Source organism: Muntiacus reevesi, chromosome 8, assembly GCF_963930625.1.
Source record: "Muntiacus reevesi chromosome 8, mMunRee1.1, whole genome shotgun sequence".
Lineage (NCBI taxonomy): Eukaryota > Metazoa > Chordata > Mammalia > Artiodactyla > Cervidae > Muntiacus > Muntiacus reevesi.
Window position 1 is genome coordinate 96721805 of NC_089256.1, and position 17160 is coordinate 96738964.

Sequence of the window (17160 nt, forward strand, 5' to 3'; positions counted from 1 at the left end):
CACCTCGCACTTAAGCATTCAGGTAAACTGGAAAGATGTTATTTCAGGTGCTCCTTCTCAGTTAAGTCGCAAGGGACTCTTCGCTACCTCATGGACCAACAGGCTCCTCTGTCCATGGGATTTTTCCAAGCTAGAATGCTGGACTGGGTTGCCATTCCCTTCTCCAGGGGTCTTCCCCCACGCAGCGATGGAACCCCGTCTCCTGCATTGGCAGGCGGTTCTTTACCACTGAAAAACCAGGGAAGCCCATTTCAGGGTGCACTAGAATGTAAAATAAAACTGGTATTTTTAGACTTAGGTTTTTCTCTAAATTTTATATTCTCCCTTTTGTGTACCTTTACTGAGAACCTGCAGTGAGTTAGATTTTATATCACATATTTAAAATTGGAGCCACCTAAATAGGTCTATGGAGAAGGAAATGGTAACCCACTCCAGTGTTCTTGCCTGGAGAATCCCATGGATGGAGATGCCTGGCGGGCTACAGTCCATGGGGTCGCAAAGAGTCGGACACGACTGAGCAACTACCGAATAGGTCTAGGTGAAGTAAATACGTATGTACTAAGTTCATTTCTCACCTCCGTAAAGGATTATAAATCAGTATTTTAAACTGCATGTCTCTCTGATAGGAATATACAGGTTATCTTCTGTTGTGACATTGTGTTTAAGATGAAACATTACTGTCTTCTCCATCAAATTTGGAAAGAATGTTCATCATCACACATATTGTGAGTCTTACAGCCAGGACAATTAGGTAGAACAAGTTAATATTCTGATTGGAAAAAAGAAGATACAAAGAACTACCTTTACACATAATATGGTTGTATTCCTTGAATGTCCAAATGTAACAACTGGAAAGCTCTTTGAAAAAGTAAAATTTAGTAAACTGAGTAATCCTAATCTACAGAAAAACTACATTTCATGTATATTAATGCTTAGAAAAAAAAAAAAAACTTTTCGGGTTGTGAACAAGCAACACAAAATATACAGGACCTATTTTTAAAAGATATAAAACTATAAGAGAAAATGCATATATACAGATGTATCTATGAAAGTACATTTTTTTCCTGCTAAAGAAATGTATAAATTAAATACAATTTTAGAATTTTTTTGGTTTTTCTAATTCCATTGTTCATGTGGAAAGACAAAACACCTGAGAATAGTTAGGAGATTTTCAAAAAGGAAACTGTAAATATCATTTCAAAGCTACAGTGATTAAAAGACAATAGCATACACCTAGGACCAGATAGGTTAACAAAACTGATGATCTAAGACTTCTATTTTGTTTCAACTTGCTGGTTTGTTTCTACTGATTATCTTTTCTTAGTACAGCAATACCTTGAGTGCATTTCATTTTGAAATTGATTTTATGGTTTAACATTTGAATACTGTTTCTATTCATTTACAATATGAACATTACTATCTTCCTGTATTTGACACATAAAGAGTCATAGGGAATTTATACTGGTCACATCTAAAGAAAGATACTTAAAACCCACGAGGAAAACAAGGTAAAGAAAAGTAAGAATAGGAAAGAGCTGATAGTAATGAAAGGCTTACCTTTATAGAGGAGGTCTGAAAAGTGGGCCCTGAGTGTTCTAGCTACAGATATAAGGAGAGAAACACATTTATGGTACTCTTATTGTCTGAGATAAGTCAACCAGTTCTTTCAGAAATGCTGAAGTATTCCTGATACTGAGGGCTTCCCCGATGGTAAATATCTGGTTAATAACTCGCCTGCCAATTCAGGAGACACAGAGGGTTGGGAAGACCCCTTGGAGAAGGAAATGGGAACTCACTCCAGTATTCTTGCCTGGAGAATTCCATGGACAGAGAAGCCTGGCGGACTACATTCCATGGGGTGGCAAAGAGTTGGATACAACGAGTGCATGTGCACACACACACATTCCTGATACTGAGGCCAGGAGAATCTGTCTCCAGTCACGGTAAAAAGAAAGGGTATAACATGAAATGTGACATCAATGCCTTCTTTTCAGTAGTTATAGTGACATCAGTTTTAGGAAAAATAAAATAGAGTCACTAGCAAGGTGAACTAAATCACCTCTAAATGAATTGTTTTTTAGCATCAAGTATTTATTGCTTTTAAAGCATCAAGTATTTATGTTGCTTTGTTTTGAACTTTGACACAGCCACTTTCCAAAAAAGATATGGGGGAAAAAACCAGATTCATGTCATGTATGCCAAATTCTTCATACTGCATTAGAGGACAAAGAATTTTGACTATCTTGGAAGGAATTTGGATATACAAATAAGAGCAATATCAGGTCATGTGAACCACCAGCCTGAGAACTCAGTGTGTAAATCACAAGTATGGTATAATTGCTCAGCTTTACTTTTTTCATTTATGTTCAGCCTAAGAGTTACTGTGTGTATAGGTTAATGTCTAATATATAATATATTTTACATGTTTTATAGTAAATGTAGTGGTGTATATTGTAGTGATTACATGCAATGATGATTTAGCATACTAAAAATTTAATATCTTCAGTCATCAAATTATTTTATTTCTCCCTTGTAGTCCACCTCTCTCTGAGGCCTATTACCACAAGCCTTGATCAACCTGTCGATGAGATGGAAAATAAAACAGAACTCCTGGATCTAATGCCTGGTGTTCCTCCTGCCTACAACTGCCATTTAAATTCATCAGATCCAAATTCCGATGCCCCTCCAGAATACAATTCCCATTTTGTACCCGTTAAGTTAAATATTCGCTTTGACAGAAAATGATGCTGAGAATTAAAGTTGCTCTTTTAATTAACTGATTAGTTTCTTGATTCAACAAATAAATATTGCATGCCTGCTGGATTCCAAGTAGTTTACTGGCTGTCAAGTGGAACAGATTTCTGCCCTTAAAGAATTTACAGCCTCCTGGGGTCGGAAGTTGTGAAAGCATTGATGGCATTCTCCACATTATTAGGGAAATATGAAGCGAATATTATAGAGTCACAGAAGACAGAGGAACTGATTCTGCCAGAGATGAAAGTGAAATGAAAGTGTTAGTCACTCAGTCATGTCTGACTCTTTCCAATCCCATGGGCTGTAGCACTCTCAGACTCTTCTGTCCATGGGATTTCCCAGACAATAACACTAGAGTGGATCACCATTACCTTTTCTCCAGGAGATCTTCCAAACCTGGGGATCAAACCCAGGTTTCCCACACTGCAGGCAGATTCTTTACCATCTGAGCCATCAGGGAAGCACAGAAGACCGAGTAACTGATTCTGCCAGGGACGAGGGAAATCCTAACTGATGAAGTAAAGTTTTGTTGTCATGATAAGGATTTTCTCAACCCCCCAAAGAAGTGGGAAGGGACCAAGCCTGGGAGAAAGAAAACCATATCCAGAAGCACAAGGTCATGAAGTCCTGGTGGTTTCTTGGGGACATGATAAAGGCCTATTTGGGACAAATAGCAGAAGTGTAGAGAAATGATGGTGAAAGATCTTGAGTGCAGATAAGGAGTTTGCATCTTATCCAAGAGACCATGGCGGGGGGCGGGGGGGGGGGGGGTCTGCAGATGCTGTTTAACAGCCCATTGGGACTATAAAGTATATTCTTGAGTTTGTTTTTTCATCACCTTCCCAACTTCTGGCACAGGGTCCATTGCATAATGAGTACTCTGTGAATATCCTGTGAACAGCTAGTTGATATTGAATAAGACAGCTCTAAGGATCAGTGTGAAGGAATTACTGGAACGAAAAGAAAGTAAGAAAAAGGGGAGAAGTCAACAACAGTTCCCACTGGATGAGACTTAGTAACAATATCAAGAAGAGAGGTGAAAACTTACAATTTCAAAAATAACCATCTGTGAGATGATGCAGAGATACTATGTCTTTCTAGAAATAAGATTCTGTAGCTCAGGCAGCCTTTGCTACTGCATTATTTTCTGAAAATGGCAGGGCTCTTTTCACCTCTGCCTCATGTTTATGCATGTTGTCTGGATCTGGTCCAGTGTAACCCCCAGTTCTTGGGTCAATCCCGTCTAAACCCAGATATTAACAATCCCCAACATAATACAGTCAGTTCCATTTGTCAATACTTAGTGCCTTTCAACATGATTTATCTTAATTTCTTTTTTTAATGGAGATAAATTTATATACATAAAATTCACCACTTAAAAAGTATGCAAGCCAGTGGTTTCTAGTATGTTCACAAGGTTGTACAACCATCACTAGTTTAAATTTAAATCCTGAACATTTTCATTTTATTCATCACCTTCTGTTAACAATCACTCCACATTTTGTCCTTTTCCTGGAAACCACTGATTTACTTATATCTGTTTAGTCTTGCCTAATCTGGATATTTTCTATAGTTGGAATCATAACACAGGTGGCCTTTTATGCCTGCTTTTTTCAGCATACAGTTGTCAGGGTTTATCCATGTTGCAGCATTTGTCTGAACACTATCCTTTTTTATGCTGAATCATATTCTGTTGCATAAACATCTTAATTATGTGATCCATTGATCACTTCATGAACATTTGGACTCTTTCCACTTTGGGGTTACATTGATGTTGCTATGAACATTTAATGGCAGGTTATGTGTTAAGTTTCAGGAAAAAAATTCTAGTCATCTGTTAAAATGTAGTTCAATATATGCTAAGTGTATCAAAACAGTATGTAGTTCAATATATGCTAAGTGTATCTAAACAGTATGATTTCTTTTAATAAACTAAAAATGATAGATTTCTGGCTACCTATTGAATCAGGATCTCCAACAAAAATCTTGAAAAATATCCTATCTTGTTGATTTTTATCAACAGCTAAATTTTTTAAATTTATTTTTAATTGGAGGACAATCGCTTTACACTGTTGTTTTGGTCTCTGCCATTCATCAACATGAATCAGCCATAGGTGTGCATATGCCCCCTCCCTCTTGAGCCTCCCTCCACCTCTCCACTCCACCTGACCCCACTCCACCTCTCTAGGTTGTCACAGAGCACCGGGTTGAGCTCCTGTGTTATCCAGCAACTGTCCACTAGCTATTTATTTTACATACGGTCATGGATGTGTTTCAGTGCTACTCTCTCAATTTATCCCACCCTCTTCTTCCCCTGCTGTGTCCACAAGTCCGTTTGCTACATCTGTGTCTCTATTCTGGCCCTGCAAATAGGTTCATTAGTACTATTTTTAATACGCATTAATATATAATACTTGTTTTTCTCTCTCTGACTTTGCTTTGTATAACAGGCTGTAGGTTCATTCACCTCACTAGAACTGGCTCATTCATTCCTTTTTATGTCTAAGCAATATTCCATTGTGTGTATATATGTATGTATATACATATATATATGTATACACCACAACTTCTTTATCCACACATCTGTCAGTGGACATCTCAGTTGCTCCCATGTCCTGTCTGTTATAAATAGTGCTGCAATGAACTTACAGGTGTCTTTTTTAATTATGTCAACAACTAAATTTGAGAATTACTGTTCTAATATCATTTCCCAACCTGTACATCCATGAGTAGACTGTGAAATTAAGTTAGTAATTTTCAGTCAATAAATTCTTGACAAAGGTGAGAATATTCAAAATAAATAAAAACCCACAAATGTCATCAAGGTTTCAGTCAGGTTTAAAGGTCAGGTCTCAGCTAGAATCTCCTGTTAATATGGAGTTAGTTGCATTTTAGCTAAAATCGATCTATAATATACTCTGAGCTGGTTTCTTCTATTTTGTTTTCAACTATAGTAGTTTTTTAAAACCGTCTCTTTTGGCTGGGATTAAGAAGAGAGCACCTTTTGTGTTGTGGATCTGACTGTCTATTGCATTTTGTTCTGGCCTTTCCTCAAAGGTCAGAGAAAGAGAGCTGCGGTTCTTCCTCTCACAGGGCTCCAGGTAAGGCTCTCCAAAGTTAGGAATAACTTAGAGTTTATTGGATACCCCTTAGTAGTGGACCAAAGCCCAATTACTTACATAAATAAACCAATGAATCAGTTTAAATCTAAGAAAGTAAAATGGGGAATACATGTAAATCCATGGCTGATTCATGTCAATGTATGACAAAAACCACTACAATATTGTAAAGTAATTAGCCTCCAACTAATAAAAATAAAAGAAAAAAAAAAATCTAAGAAAGTAAAATGAAAGAAATTTGGAGATTAAAGTATTTAGATCTTATTTTTTTCAAGAACTATAGATACTTCCCAGCAGAATGGATAGTCTCATGTCTAAATGCTGGTAATTCTTCATATTTTAAGCAGTCATTGTGAAATGTTTGTGGAAAGTTACCCATGCTTCTTCATTAAATCTTAGGGTATCCTGCTTCCTTACAGGGAGCCTTCCTTTTGCATAGGTGGAGGTGAAATGTTCCTTGTTACTGCTGGCAGGAGTTCAAGCTCCCAGTTTGGCCTGCACTGATACCATCCTGGCTGGAGAAGGCAGAGATAAAAGGAGATGATATCCCTGCTGCTTTTAAGAGACATTTAGTAAAAGAAAAACAAAATCTAAAGTCACCCATTAGTTATACCCTCTTATTAATTCATGATTTTGAAAGCTTGTCTTCTTAAACATCATATCTCTTTAAGGAAATCTGGTTTCCTTGACTGTGATCTTTTTTATATTGACAGAGTTAAAATTTAACTGATTCTTGGTTGGAAGAAAGCTGTGTGAGAACCAGATGATGAGGGTATAAACAGATAACTGAGTCACAGACAATTCAGCAGTCTAAGTTATCACTTTGAAGCTAGCACATGACTTCAAATCTCAGTGTTACCACTTACGTGAACATGAACAATAATGGTAGAGAATATAAAAGTAGAAATTTGCACCATGGTAATTTTATGCCAGACCCTGTACTAACTAGCTTTATGTGATAGGCATAGAGAGGGTAACAAATTACTTAATCTCCTCAACCTTGGTTTTTGCACTTGTGAACTGGGCATAACTATCTCACAGGTATAAGAAGATTAAGTGAGTTAATAATACAGGATATCCTCCCACTACATTTTTGGTACATGCCCCTTCCCTTAGAAAATGGAGCTTCTTGTCATTGTTAAGACCTGTCTTGTGACTTATGTAATCTCCATATAAAAATTCATGCTAAGTCTCAATATATTAGTTTTCACTATATATAGTTGTCTCATTTGTTTTTGCATGCAGGGCTCCTTGGACTAGCAGTCCCTTTACCTGCGCACACCCCAGGAGACTTGCCCATGGGATACTACAGCCCACTGCAACTCAGAACCCTCCCTTCATACCTGCCAACTGGTGGCACCCATCCCATACAGTACCAGCATGGCTGGCACCCTTCACCAAGTAAGCCTGCTCTAGCAACTTGGATGCCAGAGCCAGCTTTGATGCTGAACTCTCCTCCTGGTCTGGAAGGCTTAGGTCAGGTATTTCACACAAATCCAAATTGTTTTCTTATGAAATATGATCTGTGAGATCCAACAAGAAGAAATGAACAGTTGAAGAGAGTGGGTAAAGGTGATGACAGGTGTCTCGTTTGTGAGACTTTAAAAGTGGTGGTACTAATTTAAGAAATGTAGATGATAAGGATTTCTTTAGTGGGAAGAGTGTGGTTTTCATAAACAGAGCAGGTTGAACTGTAAGATACTCAAGGTGTCCTCTTGTAGAGAATTAGAAAAACAGGAGTAGGAATAGAAAAATGCTATGGTAAATGCAAGCTGTGGTGTCACTTACTGGAAGCTAAGAGTGGACACAAAGAAAGGTGATGTGAAAGAAACAGACACTTAATAGCCAAATCATCAAGTGACTTGACCCCTTGCTTTCCCTCACCACTCATAATTCATTAGCTGCTCCAGCCCCCACAAAAACCTAATACCTTACTAAAAAATAAGGTGATTACCAAGCATATATGGGCTTCCCTGGTAACTCAGTTGTAAAGATTCCACCTGCCAATGCAGGAGATGGAGGTTCTGTCATTGGATAGGGTAGATTCCCTGGAGAAAGAAATGGCAACCCACTCCAGTATTCTTGTCTGGAGAATCCCAGGGATGGAGGAGCCTGTTGAGCTACCGTCCGTGGGGTCACAAGGAGTGGACGTGACTAAGAGACTAGACAGCAACAACCAAGCACGCGTAGCTTCGAGCTAAGTCACGAGACTCCCCCGCCCAAAGCGGCGACCTCCTCAGCCCCTTCCACGTAAAAGCTGCAGGACCATCCTGAAACCCTGACCACAAACTTGGGGACAGGCAGTTTCGGTGAACAGAATGGTGTACACTCAAAAACTGTACCCTAAGATAAAGCTGTTAGTGGAAAACCTTCTGTAATCTTGGCCCATTTGGTTTTGGATGCCAGGGGTTCTGAAGTTCATTGTGAGCAAAAGACTATATTATAATTATAATTATAAATTATAATTCAATACTTGTCTCCCATTATAGTCAAAAAAATATTCCTTGAGGTTGCCAAGTTCCTACTGGCAATTCAATATATTGTTAATCTTGTGCACTGCAAACTATTGATATGATGCTATGGAAACAATGTGTGAAATTCAATACAGTTGTACTAGGAAACTGAAATTAAATGCAAAACTTTTTATTAAACTTTCTCTTTGTAACACAAATATAAATACACATAAAAGTCATTAAACTGGTAGAGTAAACCCCTTTATAGAATGTTTATAGGTAATACATTTTGGAAAATCATTTTTCTACTCACACACTAATAGAGGAATTTGTTCTTACAAGCTTAGGGTCTCCTAAACCACTCCCCTTTCTTTTAAAATTGTACAACTTTAAAATTACATAAGTTCAAAAACGTTGTTCAACTTTTTCTGCTACCTTGACAGATACTATCAATTCACTTTTCCATTTCAGAAATGGTTTCAGTTAAAAAACAAAACCAGAAACAAATAAAAAATAAAACAGGCTTTGGAGCCAGACAATGTGGTTTTTAATTCTGACTTTATCCACAACAAGCTCTGCAACCTTTAACACACTTCTTAACCTGTTGATGTTTTAATTCCTTCATTTATAAAACAATACTATCTATCCCTGCCCTACTGGGCATTATGAGAATTATTGACATGTAATATAATTCAAACAAAGCTAGTGGAGGTGATGGAATTCCAGTTGAGCTATTTCAAATCCTAAAAAATGATGCTGTCAAAGTGCTGCACTCAATATGCCAGCAAATATGGAAAACTCAGCAGTGGCCACAGGACTGGAAAAGGTCAGTTTTCATTCCAATCCCAAAGAAAGACAATGCCAAAGAATGCTCAAACTACCGCACAATTGCACTCATCTCACACGCTAGTAAAGTGATGCTCAAAATTCTCCAAACCAGGCTTCAACAGTACATGAACTGTGAACTTTCAGATGTTCAAGCTGGTATTAGAAAAGGCAGAGAAACCAGAGATCAAATTGCCAACATCCATTGGATCATCAAAAAAGCAAGAGAGTTCCAGAAAAGCATCTATTTCTGCTTTATTGACTATGCCAAAGCCTCTGACTGTGTGGATCACAATAAACTGTGGGAAATTCTGAAAGAGATGGGAATACCAGACCACCTGACCTGCCTTTTGAGAAACCTGTATGCAGGTCAGGAAGCAACAGTTAGAACTGGACATGGAACAACAGACTGGTTCCAAGTAGGAAAAGGAGTATCTCAAGGCTGTATATTGTCACCCTGCTTATTTAACTTATATGCAGAGTACATCATGAGAAACGCTGGGCTGGAATGAAGCACAAGCTGGAATCAAGATTGCCAGGAGAAATATCAATAACCTCAGATATGCAGATAACACCACCCTTAAGGCAGAAAGTGAAGTAGAACTAAAGAACCTCTTGATGAAAGTGAAAGAGGAGAGTGAAAAAGTTGGCTTAAAGCTCAACATTCAGAAAATTAAGATCATGGCATCTGGTCCCATCACTTCATGGCAAATAGATGGGGAAACAGTGGAAACAGTGAGAGACTTTATTTTTCTGGGCTCCAAAATAACTGCAGATGGTGATTGAAGTCACGAAATTAAAAGACGCTTATTCCTTGGAAGGAAACTTATGAGCAAGCTAGACAGCATATTAAAAAGCAGAGACATTACTTTGCCAACCAAGGTCCATGTAGTCAAGGCTGTGGCTTTTCCAGTGGTCATGTATGGATGTGAGAGTTGGACTATAAAGAAAGCTGAGCACCGAAGAATTGATGTTTTTGTACTGTGACGTTGGAGATCACTCTTGAGAGTCCCTTGGACTGTAAAGAGATCCAACCAATTCATCCTAAAGATCAGTCCTGGCTGTTCATTGGAGGGACTGATGTTGAAGCTGAAGCTCCAATACTTTGGCCACCTGATGCAAAGAGCTGACTCATTTGAAAAGACCCTGATGTTGGGAAAGATTGAGGGCAGGAGGAGAAGGAGAAGAGGATGAGATGGCTGGATGGCATCACCGACTCAATGGACATGAGTTTGGGTAAACTCCGGGAGTTGGTGATGGACAGGGAGGCCTGGCGTGCTGCGATTCACGGGGTCGCAAAGAGTTGAACACGACTGAGTGACTGAGATGAACTGAACTGAACTGAATATAATTCCTGGCACACAGGAAGCACTGAATAAATGAGAACTATATTGGTGCTGTTTAGTTAAAATGCCTCCTTGGCTGTGAGTGGAAGGCACACACCCAACCATTGTTCTGTATCTTCCCTAGATCTTTGAGATGTCGTATGGAAGATATGTAAATCCTTTTCAGGAGCTGTTAGTGGAACTCTGTCTAGCATAGCAGGATTATTTGGTGTCTGAGACTTAAGTTTGCCAGAGACCCCAATAAATCCTCAAATAACTACTCTGAAATAGCTGCAGTTTGTTATGTGGTAAATTTCTCCCACAATGAAGAGCTTCATTTCTTTAGGACATTTTGCCCAGCAGCGGACTTTTTACCAAGTAGTGAATATGTTTTATCTTTTAATCCTAGATTTAAGATGCTAGAATATTTTAAAGGGATGGTAAACCATTTCAATGGCCACTTTTGAAATATCACAAGACATTTTCAGACTCCCCACGCCACCTTCTTGTGTTTTCACAGATGAAATACTACTGAATTAGACATGGATTTTGTTGTCTCTGTCTGCATGTAATCACTGGTATGACTAAACACTCATCATTTCAATTCATTTCAAAATACATTCATTAACTTATTTAACAAATTAATTAACTTATTCAACAAATGTTTAAGAAATATGGCATTTCAGTCAATGTTATATGTTCACAGATTAGGAATGATGTAAAATTGTATAAGGTATTATCAGTCTGTCCTCAAGGAGATTTCCTCTGTTAGAAGGAATCAAATATAATAGGTAATGGAACTGTCAAATGTCTCTCTTGGGAGTAATTCTGAAATAAAGTGAAGATAAAGAATTTATCTGATGGTATTCCCAACCTCCCTTTCCTTCGCCCAAATCCTAGCCAATGTAGCCTGCCCTCCAAACTTTTCCTAATTAAAGTATGCGCTGCGGGAAGATCTTGGTGCTTAGTAGTGTACGTGAATGGCAGTCACTATGTTATTTTCTCAGAAGTACCCGTGAAATGATATAAAATTGGACATTCCTGAGTAAAGTCCACTGGCTGATTCACTCTCCGTAAGGCACTGAGAAAACTGGCTTCTCTGGCTGGTCAGTATTAAACCGTCATGAACTTCCTGACGACTCCAGTCTGTGGGAGACGTGTCGGATGTCAGTGGGTGGAGGTTGAGGGGACCGAGCTGGGAGCAGTCATGTCAGCGCAGCTTCTTCTCAATGCAGCCGCTGTAGCAGGAAGGTGCTTTTCTGATATTTTAGAGAAATGTTTCGATCTTTTACAGTAGAACTGAAGGAAACCGTTTTTCCTATCTGCTCATCTCTGCTAATAACCATTTGATCAGGTGCAAATAGGCCAATTTCACTTGATAAAATATATTTTTAATTAGTTCTATTCATATTAACTGAAGTGAAGTTGCTCAGTCATGTCCAACTCTTTGCAACCCCAGGGACTGTAGCCTACCAGGCGCCTCAGTCCATGGAATTTTCCAGGAAAGAGTACTGGAGTGGGTTGTCATTTCCTTCTCCAGGGGATCTTCCTGACACAGGGATTGAACCTGGATCTCCCACATTGTAGGCAGATGCTTTACCGTCTGAGCCACCAGGGAAGCCCTGATGCTATTATTAAAGATACTTTAAAAATCAATTAATATGCTATAATATATGATCAATTTCTTTTCTAATGCTGACCTTAATTCTTTTATTTCTCTCCTAATTGCTTTTTTCTCTCCCAGCAGTTGGACTACATACATGTTCTTCAGCATTTTGAACCTCTGGAAAGTATGTATAATTCAACAATGTTCAACAGTATTTGAATAAGGTGGAAGTTTGAATCAGCAACATTATAATCAGAATTATCCAGTACCCACTTTCTTCTTTAGATTAATCCATTTTAGTGGTTCAAAGAGGAAAGATTTCCTTTAGAAGCTAAGAGAATTATCTTTGTATAATTGTATTTATTTATAAGTCATGTAATCAACAAATCTTATATATTACCTGGTTCTTCACTTAGTCCTTGTCTCCACTCCTATCATTAACTTGTATAGATAAGGGGCGGGGGGTGGGAAAGAGCAGAAAAATGAAATGACTTTGCAAATAACAAGCCAATCTTGATTTGCTGAATTCCAGTCCAGGGCCCTTGCTTTGGAAGTAGGAAGAATGAGGACAGTCAACATAGAGTTTTCATCAATAAAACATTCCTGACCCTTAAAGCAACAGCCCTACACATTTTTTTGGCTACAACATAAAGTTTCTAACTCTTCTTGGTCCTTTTCCTATTTGCAAGTTGCAATGACACTGATCATCTTCCACAAGCTGACGAATTCATGATGCAACATACAATCTCATCAAAATACTTTTATAAGTCAAATTTTCTGGATATAGGTATTATATAAGACATAATCAGTCTTCTTCAATATGGTTTCAGTCTTTACTCTTATGTGAAAAAAAAATGTTTAATCATTTTACCCTGAGATTAAAATAAATGTTTTAAATTCTAAAAGATCTAAATAGTTATAAGGATTATAACATATTTTGATGTTTGAATCAGTTGCATTTGTTTCACTTGAAATTTTTAAAAAGTTAATTTCTTTATACCTGTAACAAATGTTGCATGAATAACATCTTGAGAACTATTTTCACTACTTCTAATTTAAGATGGCTCTCTCATTTTGTGTTTTAATGATGGCAGGTTTTGAAACTAATCGGAGAAGGAAATGGCAACCCACTCCAGTATTCTTGCCTGGAGAATTCCATGGACAGAGGAACCTGGTGGGCTACAGTCCATGGGGTCACAAAGAATTGGACAAGACTGAGTGACTAACACACTTTGAAACCGATTATAGATACTATGATGAAAACAACCTGGGCCAGATGGTTTACACTGTAACTGAAGTTGGAGCGGACTTTATGCAGAATGCTACTGAGACACTGAGGCCCTCTGTGCTCAGGGTCACTGGCTGTGTGGGCCAAGAAGCCATGACAATGCAGAGACGTTTCAAGTGCACCTGCTTCTGCTGTCCCTCCCCTGGGCAAGAGGTCAGAGAATGAAAGTCTAATCCATTTTTCTTCCTAATCCAACTCTTCACCACATGGTTGTGCTCTTTCCAAAACCATGGAGATGGGGATTGTCACTGGCTCTGACAAGTCAGTATGAAAGAAGATTTGGGGAAGGGGGAAATTTAATTAATTAATTTAATTAATTCACCTAAGAAAAATCACCAAGGGATTTTCTTATGGGTTCATGCTTTTGGTGATAATTGGTAGGTCAAGAACAAATTGGAATTGTTTAGTCAGTGTCCACAGTTCTGTCAATTGTGTGTACTGAGTTAGAAATTTACCTATCAACTAGAACAGTAGTCACACACTTACCTGAAATACCTTTGGATCCCTAGATAAGGTATTGGTAAACATATACTTACTTTTAGTATTAGAAGAGATTTTAGGTGATTTTACACAATCCATCACAACCCATGTCTTGCTACAGATAAAGAAAGAGTGGTTCAAAAGAGTTAAGTGCCTGATGACGGTGTTATGTTTGGCAGGTGGCAGTGCCAAAACTAGAAAGCAGATATTCTGAATTATGGTTTGGTTGTGCATGTGTATTTCAGTCACTTCAGTCAAGTCTGACTCTGCGACCCTATGGACAGTAGCCCGCCAGGCTCCTCTGTCCATGAGATTTCCCAGGCAAGCATACTGGAATGGGTTGCCATGCCCTCCTCCAGGGGATCTCCCTGACCCAGGGATGGAACCCACATCCCCTGCATCTCCTGAAATGGTAGGCAGAATCTTTGCCACTAACGCCACCTGGAAAGCCAACTCTTCTCCAAACTGTGCAGCACTCAGAAGATGGTTTGCTACAAGGAAAAGGAAAGCAGTTTTAAAAAGAGGCCAACCAGAATTTTGAATTCCAGATATGTCACCCACTTAAATGCCTATAGTTTATTTAACTTCTTTGGGACCCAGTGTTCTTGTACTTAAAAATAGGCACAATAATATCCACAGGATTTTTTAAAAGACATGTTTATTAGCATTTGCTAAATGTTAACTTATTTATGTTAATAATTTAGTAAATGCTGATACTTAATGATTATGTGATTTGATTTTCTATATAATAGAGACAATAATAGTACTCATAACTTGGATCTTTTTGAGGATTAAATAATAATAAGTGATGACTGCTCTGAACAGCACCGGGCATGTAGTACAGTGGTGGGAGAATGTTATTAATATTTATTTCCAGGTATCATACTTTGTCACTACTGCTTTTGTAATAACAGTCTTATATTTGGAACAAAACTTTATTTCTAATCCTTGATTATTTTAGATATACTAGGAATTTTTCTTCATATTCATGGTTTGAGTTTTCTTCCAGGATTAAAGTAAGCCATGATGTAGTGTGGTTCCATGGTAAACAATCTACCTACCAATGCAGGAGACACAAGTTTGATTCCTGGGTTAGGAAGATACCTTGGAGAAGGAAATGACAACCCACTCCAGTATTCTTGCCTGGGAAATCCCATGGACAGAGGAGCCTAATGGGCTTCAGTCCATGGGGTCATCAAGAGTTGGACACAACTGACTACACACACACACATGATGTAGTAAAGCTAATCAAAATTCTAGACTTACTCAATTTGTGGAACATTTATCCCATGATAGGTTTTGGGTTTTTCTGACTTCTCCACTCATGTTTCTGTTACGTGTGTGTGTGTGTTTAGTTCTATGACATTTTATCAGCTGTGAGGATTCCTGTATTCACCACAATACAGATGCCGAACAGGCCCATCACCACAAACATCCCCTTTCATAACCACACCCACCATAGAATTAGAAAGGGAGCTGCTTGTTTTATAGAAAGCGATAGTCAAGGCTCCTCTGTGTCCTGAAGGAAAACTTAGCCCCATCCTTAAAAGTTTCTTTGTTCAAAGATATCCTCGAAGTGTAAGAGTAAAGTAGCAAAGAACCATGAAGGGCTATCTCTCCCAACTATAGTTTCCCTAGTCCTTGAATAAGTGAAGAGTGTATCGTGTGTGTGTGTGTGTGTGTGTGTGTAAATGCAGCATCTCCACCCCCGTCTCTGCTTCGCTGGCAGGTAGAGGAGCAGTGTCCGCCTGGTATCACCACTGGCTTTGTGGCTGAGCACGGGAACGTGTGCAGGGTGGCGTCCAGGCTCCAGAATGAGAAGAAGGAAGATATAATGGGAGTGCTTGGGCCGTGTTCTACCTATGGCTGTGATTCATTCTATTTTTGAGGTAACCTAATGTTAAAATAATGTGTTTAGAATTTCTCTATGTGGGTAGATTAGCCTCTGAATGATCTTGTTTCAGTCCACTTTCAGGTATAAGTGAACTGAGGTTTATAATATCACTCATAAAATGAATATAGGACTTTCCTGGTACAGTGGATAGGAATTCCCCTGCCAGTCCCGGGACACTGGTTCTATCCCTGGTCCAGGAAGATTCCACATGCTGTGGAGCAGCTAAGCCCATGTGCCCGACTCTGAGCCTGTGAACCACAGCTCCTGCGGCCTGCACACCAGAGCCTGTGCCCCCAACAAGAGAAGCCGCTGCAAGAGAGTCTGCGCCCCCAACAAGAGAGGCCCCGCAAGAGAGTCTCTGCCCCCAACAAGAGAAGCCCCCGCAAGAGAGCCTCTGCCCCCAACAAGAGAGGCCCCCGTGAGAGAGCCTCTGCCCCCAACAAGAGAGGCCCCGCAAGAGAGCCTCTGCCCCCAACAAGAGAAACAGCCGCAAGAGAGTCTGCGCCCCCAACAAGAGAAGCCCCGCGAGAGAGCCTGGGCGCTGCAACAGAGAGAGAAAGCCCATGTGTAGCAGCCAGTGTAACCCAGAAATAGATTGCTTTTTTTAAAAGGCTTTAAAAAATAAATAAAATGGATATAGTAGTATGATGAAAGAGTTAATTACCCAGCTGACATGAAAACATTTTCAAAGATTACTACTGGGTTCCATCATCTTTACCCAAAATGGGAGGTCTTTTTTTTTTTAATGATTTCAGCAGTTGATAAAGGTACAAAGAGTAATAACTCACTAAAAATATCAAAAGCTTTCAGAGAGATAGCCTGAGCTAATCTATTTTTTAATACAGATAGAACTTATAATAGGTCATACTATAGCAGTTTTTTGGTAAAAAAAAAAATATTGCCTTTCAGTGTCTATGAGAAATTTCTTATTATCTAACAGTAAGAATTGACAAAAGAAATTTATAGAAATATTTCCAGGATTTTTTAAAGATTCCTTTCTGAATGCTTGACAATCCAGCTAAGTTCATCTTGTTTATCCAGTAAACTTTTCAAGGTCCCATATTTATTTCACCATATTATCTGGCATTGCTTATCTGATTTAAAAAAACAAAAGTTACTGTAGCAAAGACAAAATGTGGCTGAACTAAAGAGTGGGAAGAATGGAGTATATTATTCCCATGAGCAAGTGACATTAACATATTCACCGTATAGTAAGTCCCAGGGTCTCCCTTTTAGAAGCAGAAGTCCTTTGGTGTCCTAGGATACCTTAAAGACAGTGAGTTTAACCTACAAAAGCTCCTGTGAGTATATGGATTTTATGAAGTACACAGTACCATACCTCCTTGCTCTTTCATGTTGCTTACTAAGCTGGAGGAGAATCCTCCCAATCCCCAGTCCTAATCCTTTGCTATATTG

At 38.8% G+C, this 17160-nt stretch overlaps 1 long non-coding RNA gene across 1 annotated transcript; it reads left to right on the top strand.

The window, feature by feature from the left end:
- The first annotated feature begins 1594 nt into the window (after positions 1–1594).
- LOC136173117 (uncharacterized) lies at positions 1595–2776 on the top strand. The gene is made up of 2 exons (XR_010664186.1): positions 1595–1943; positions 2537–2776. It is a non-coding gene; the product is annotated as an uncharacterized lncRNA (long non-coding RNA).
- The last annotated feature ends 14384 nt before the right edge of the window (positions 2777–17160 follow it).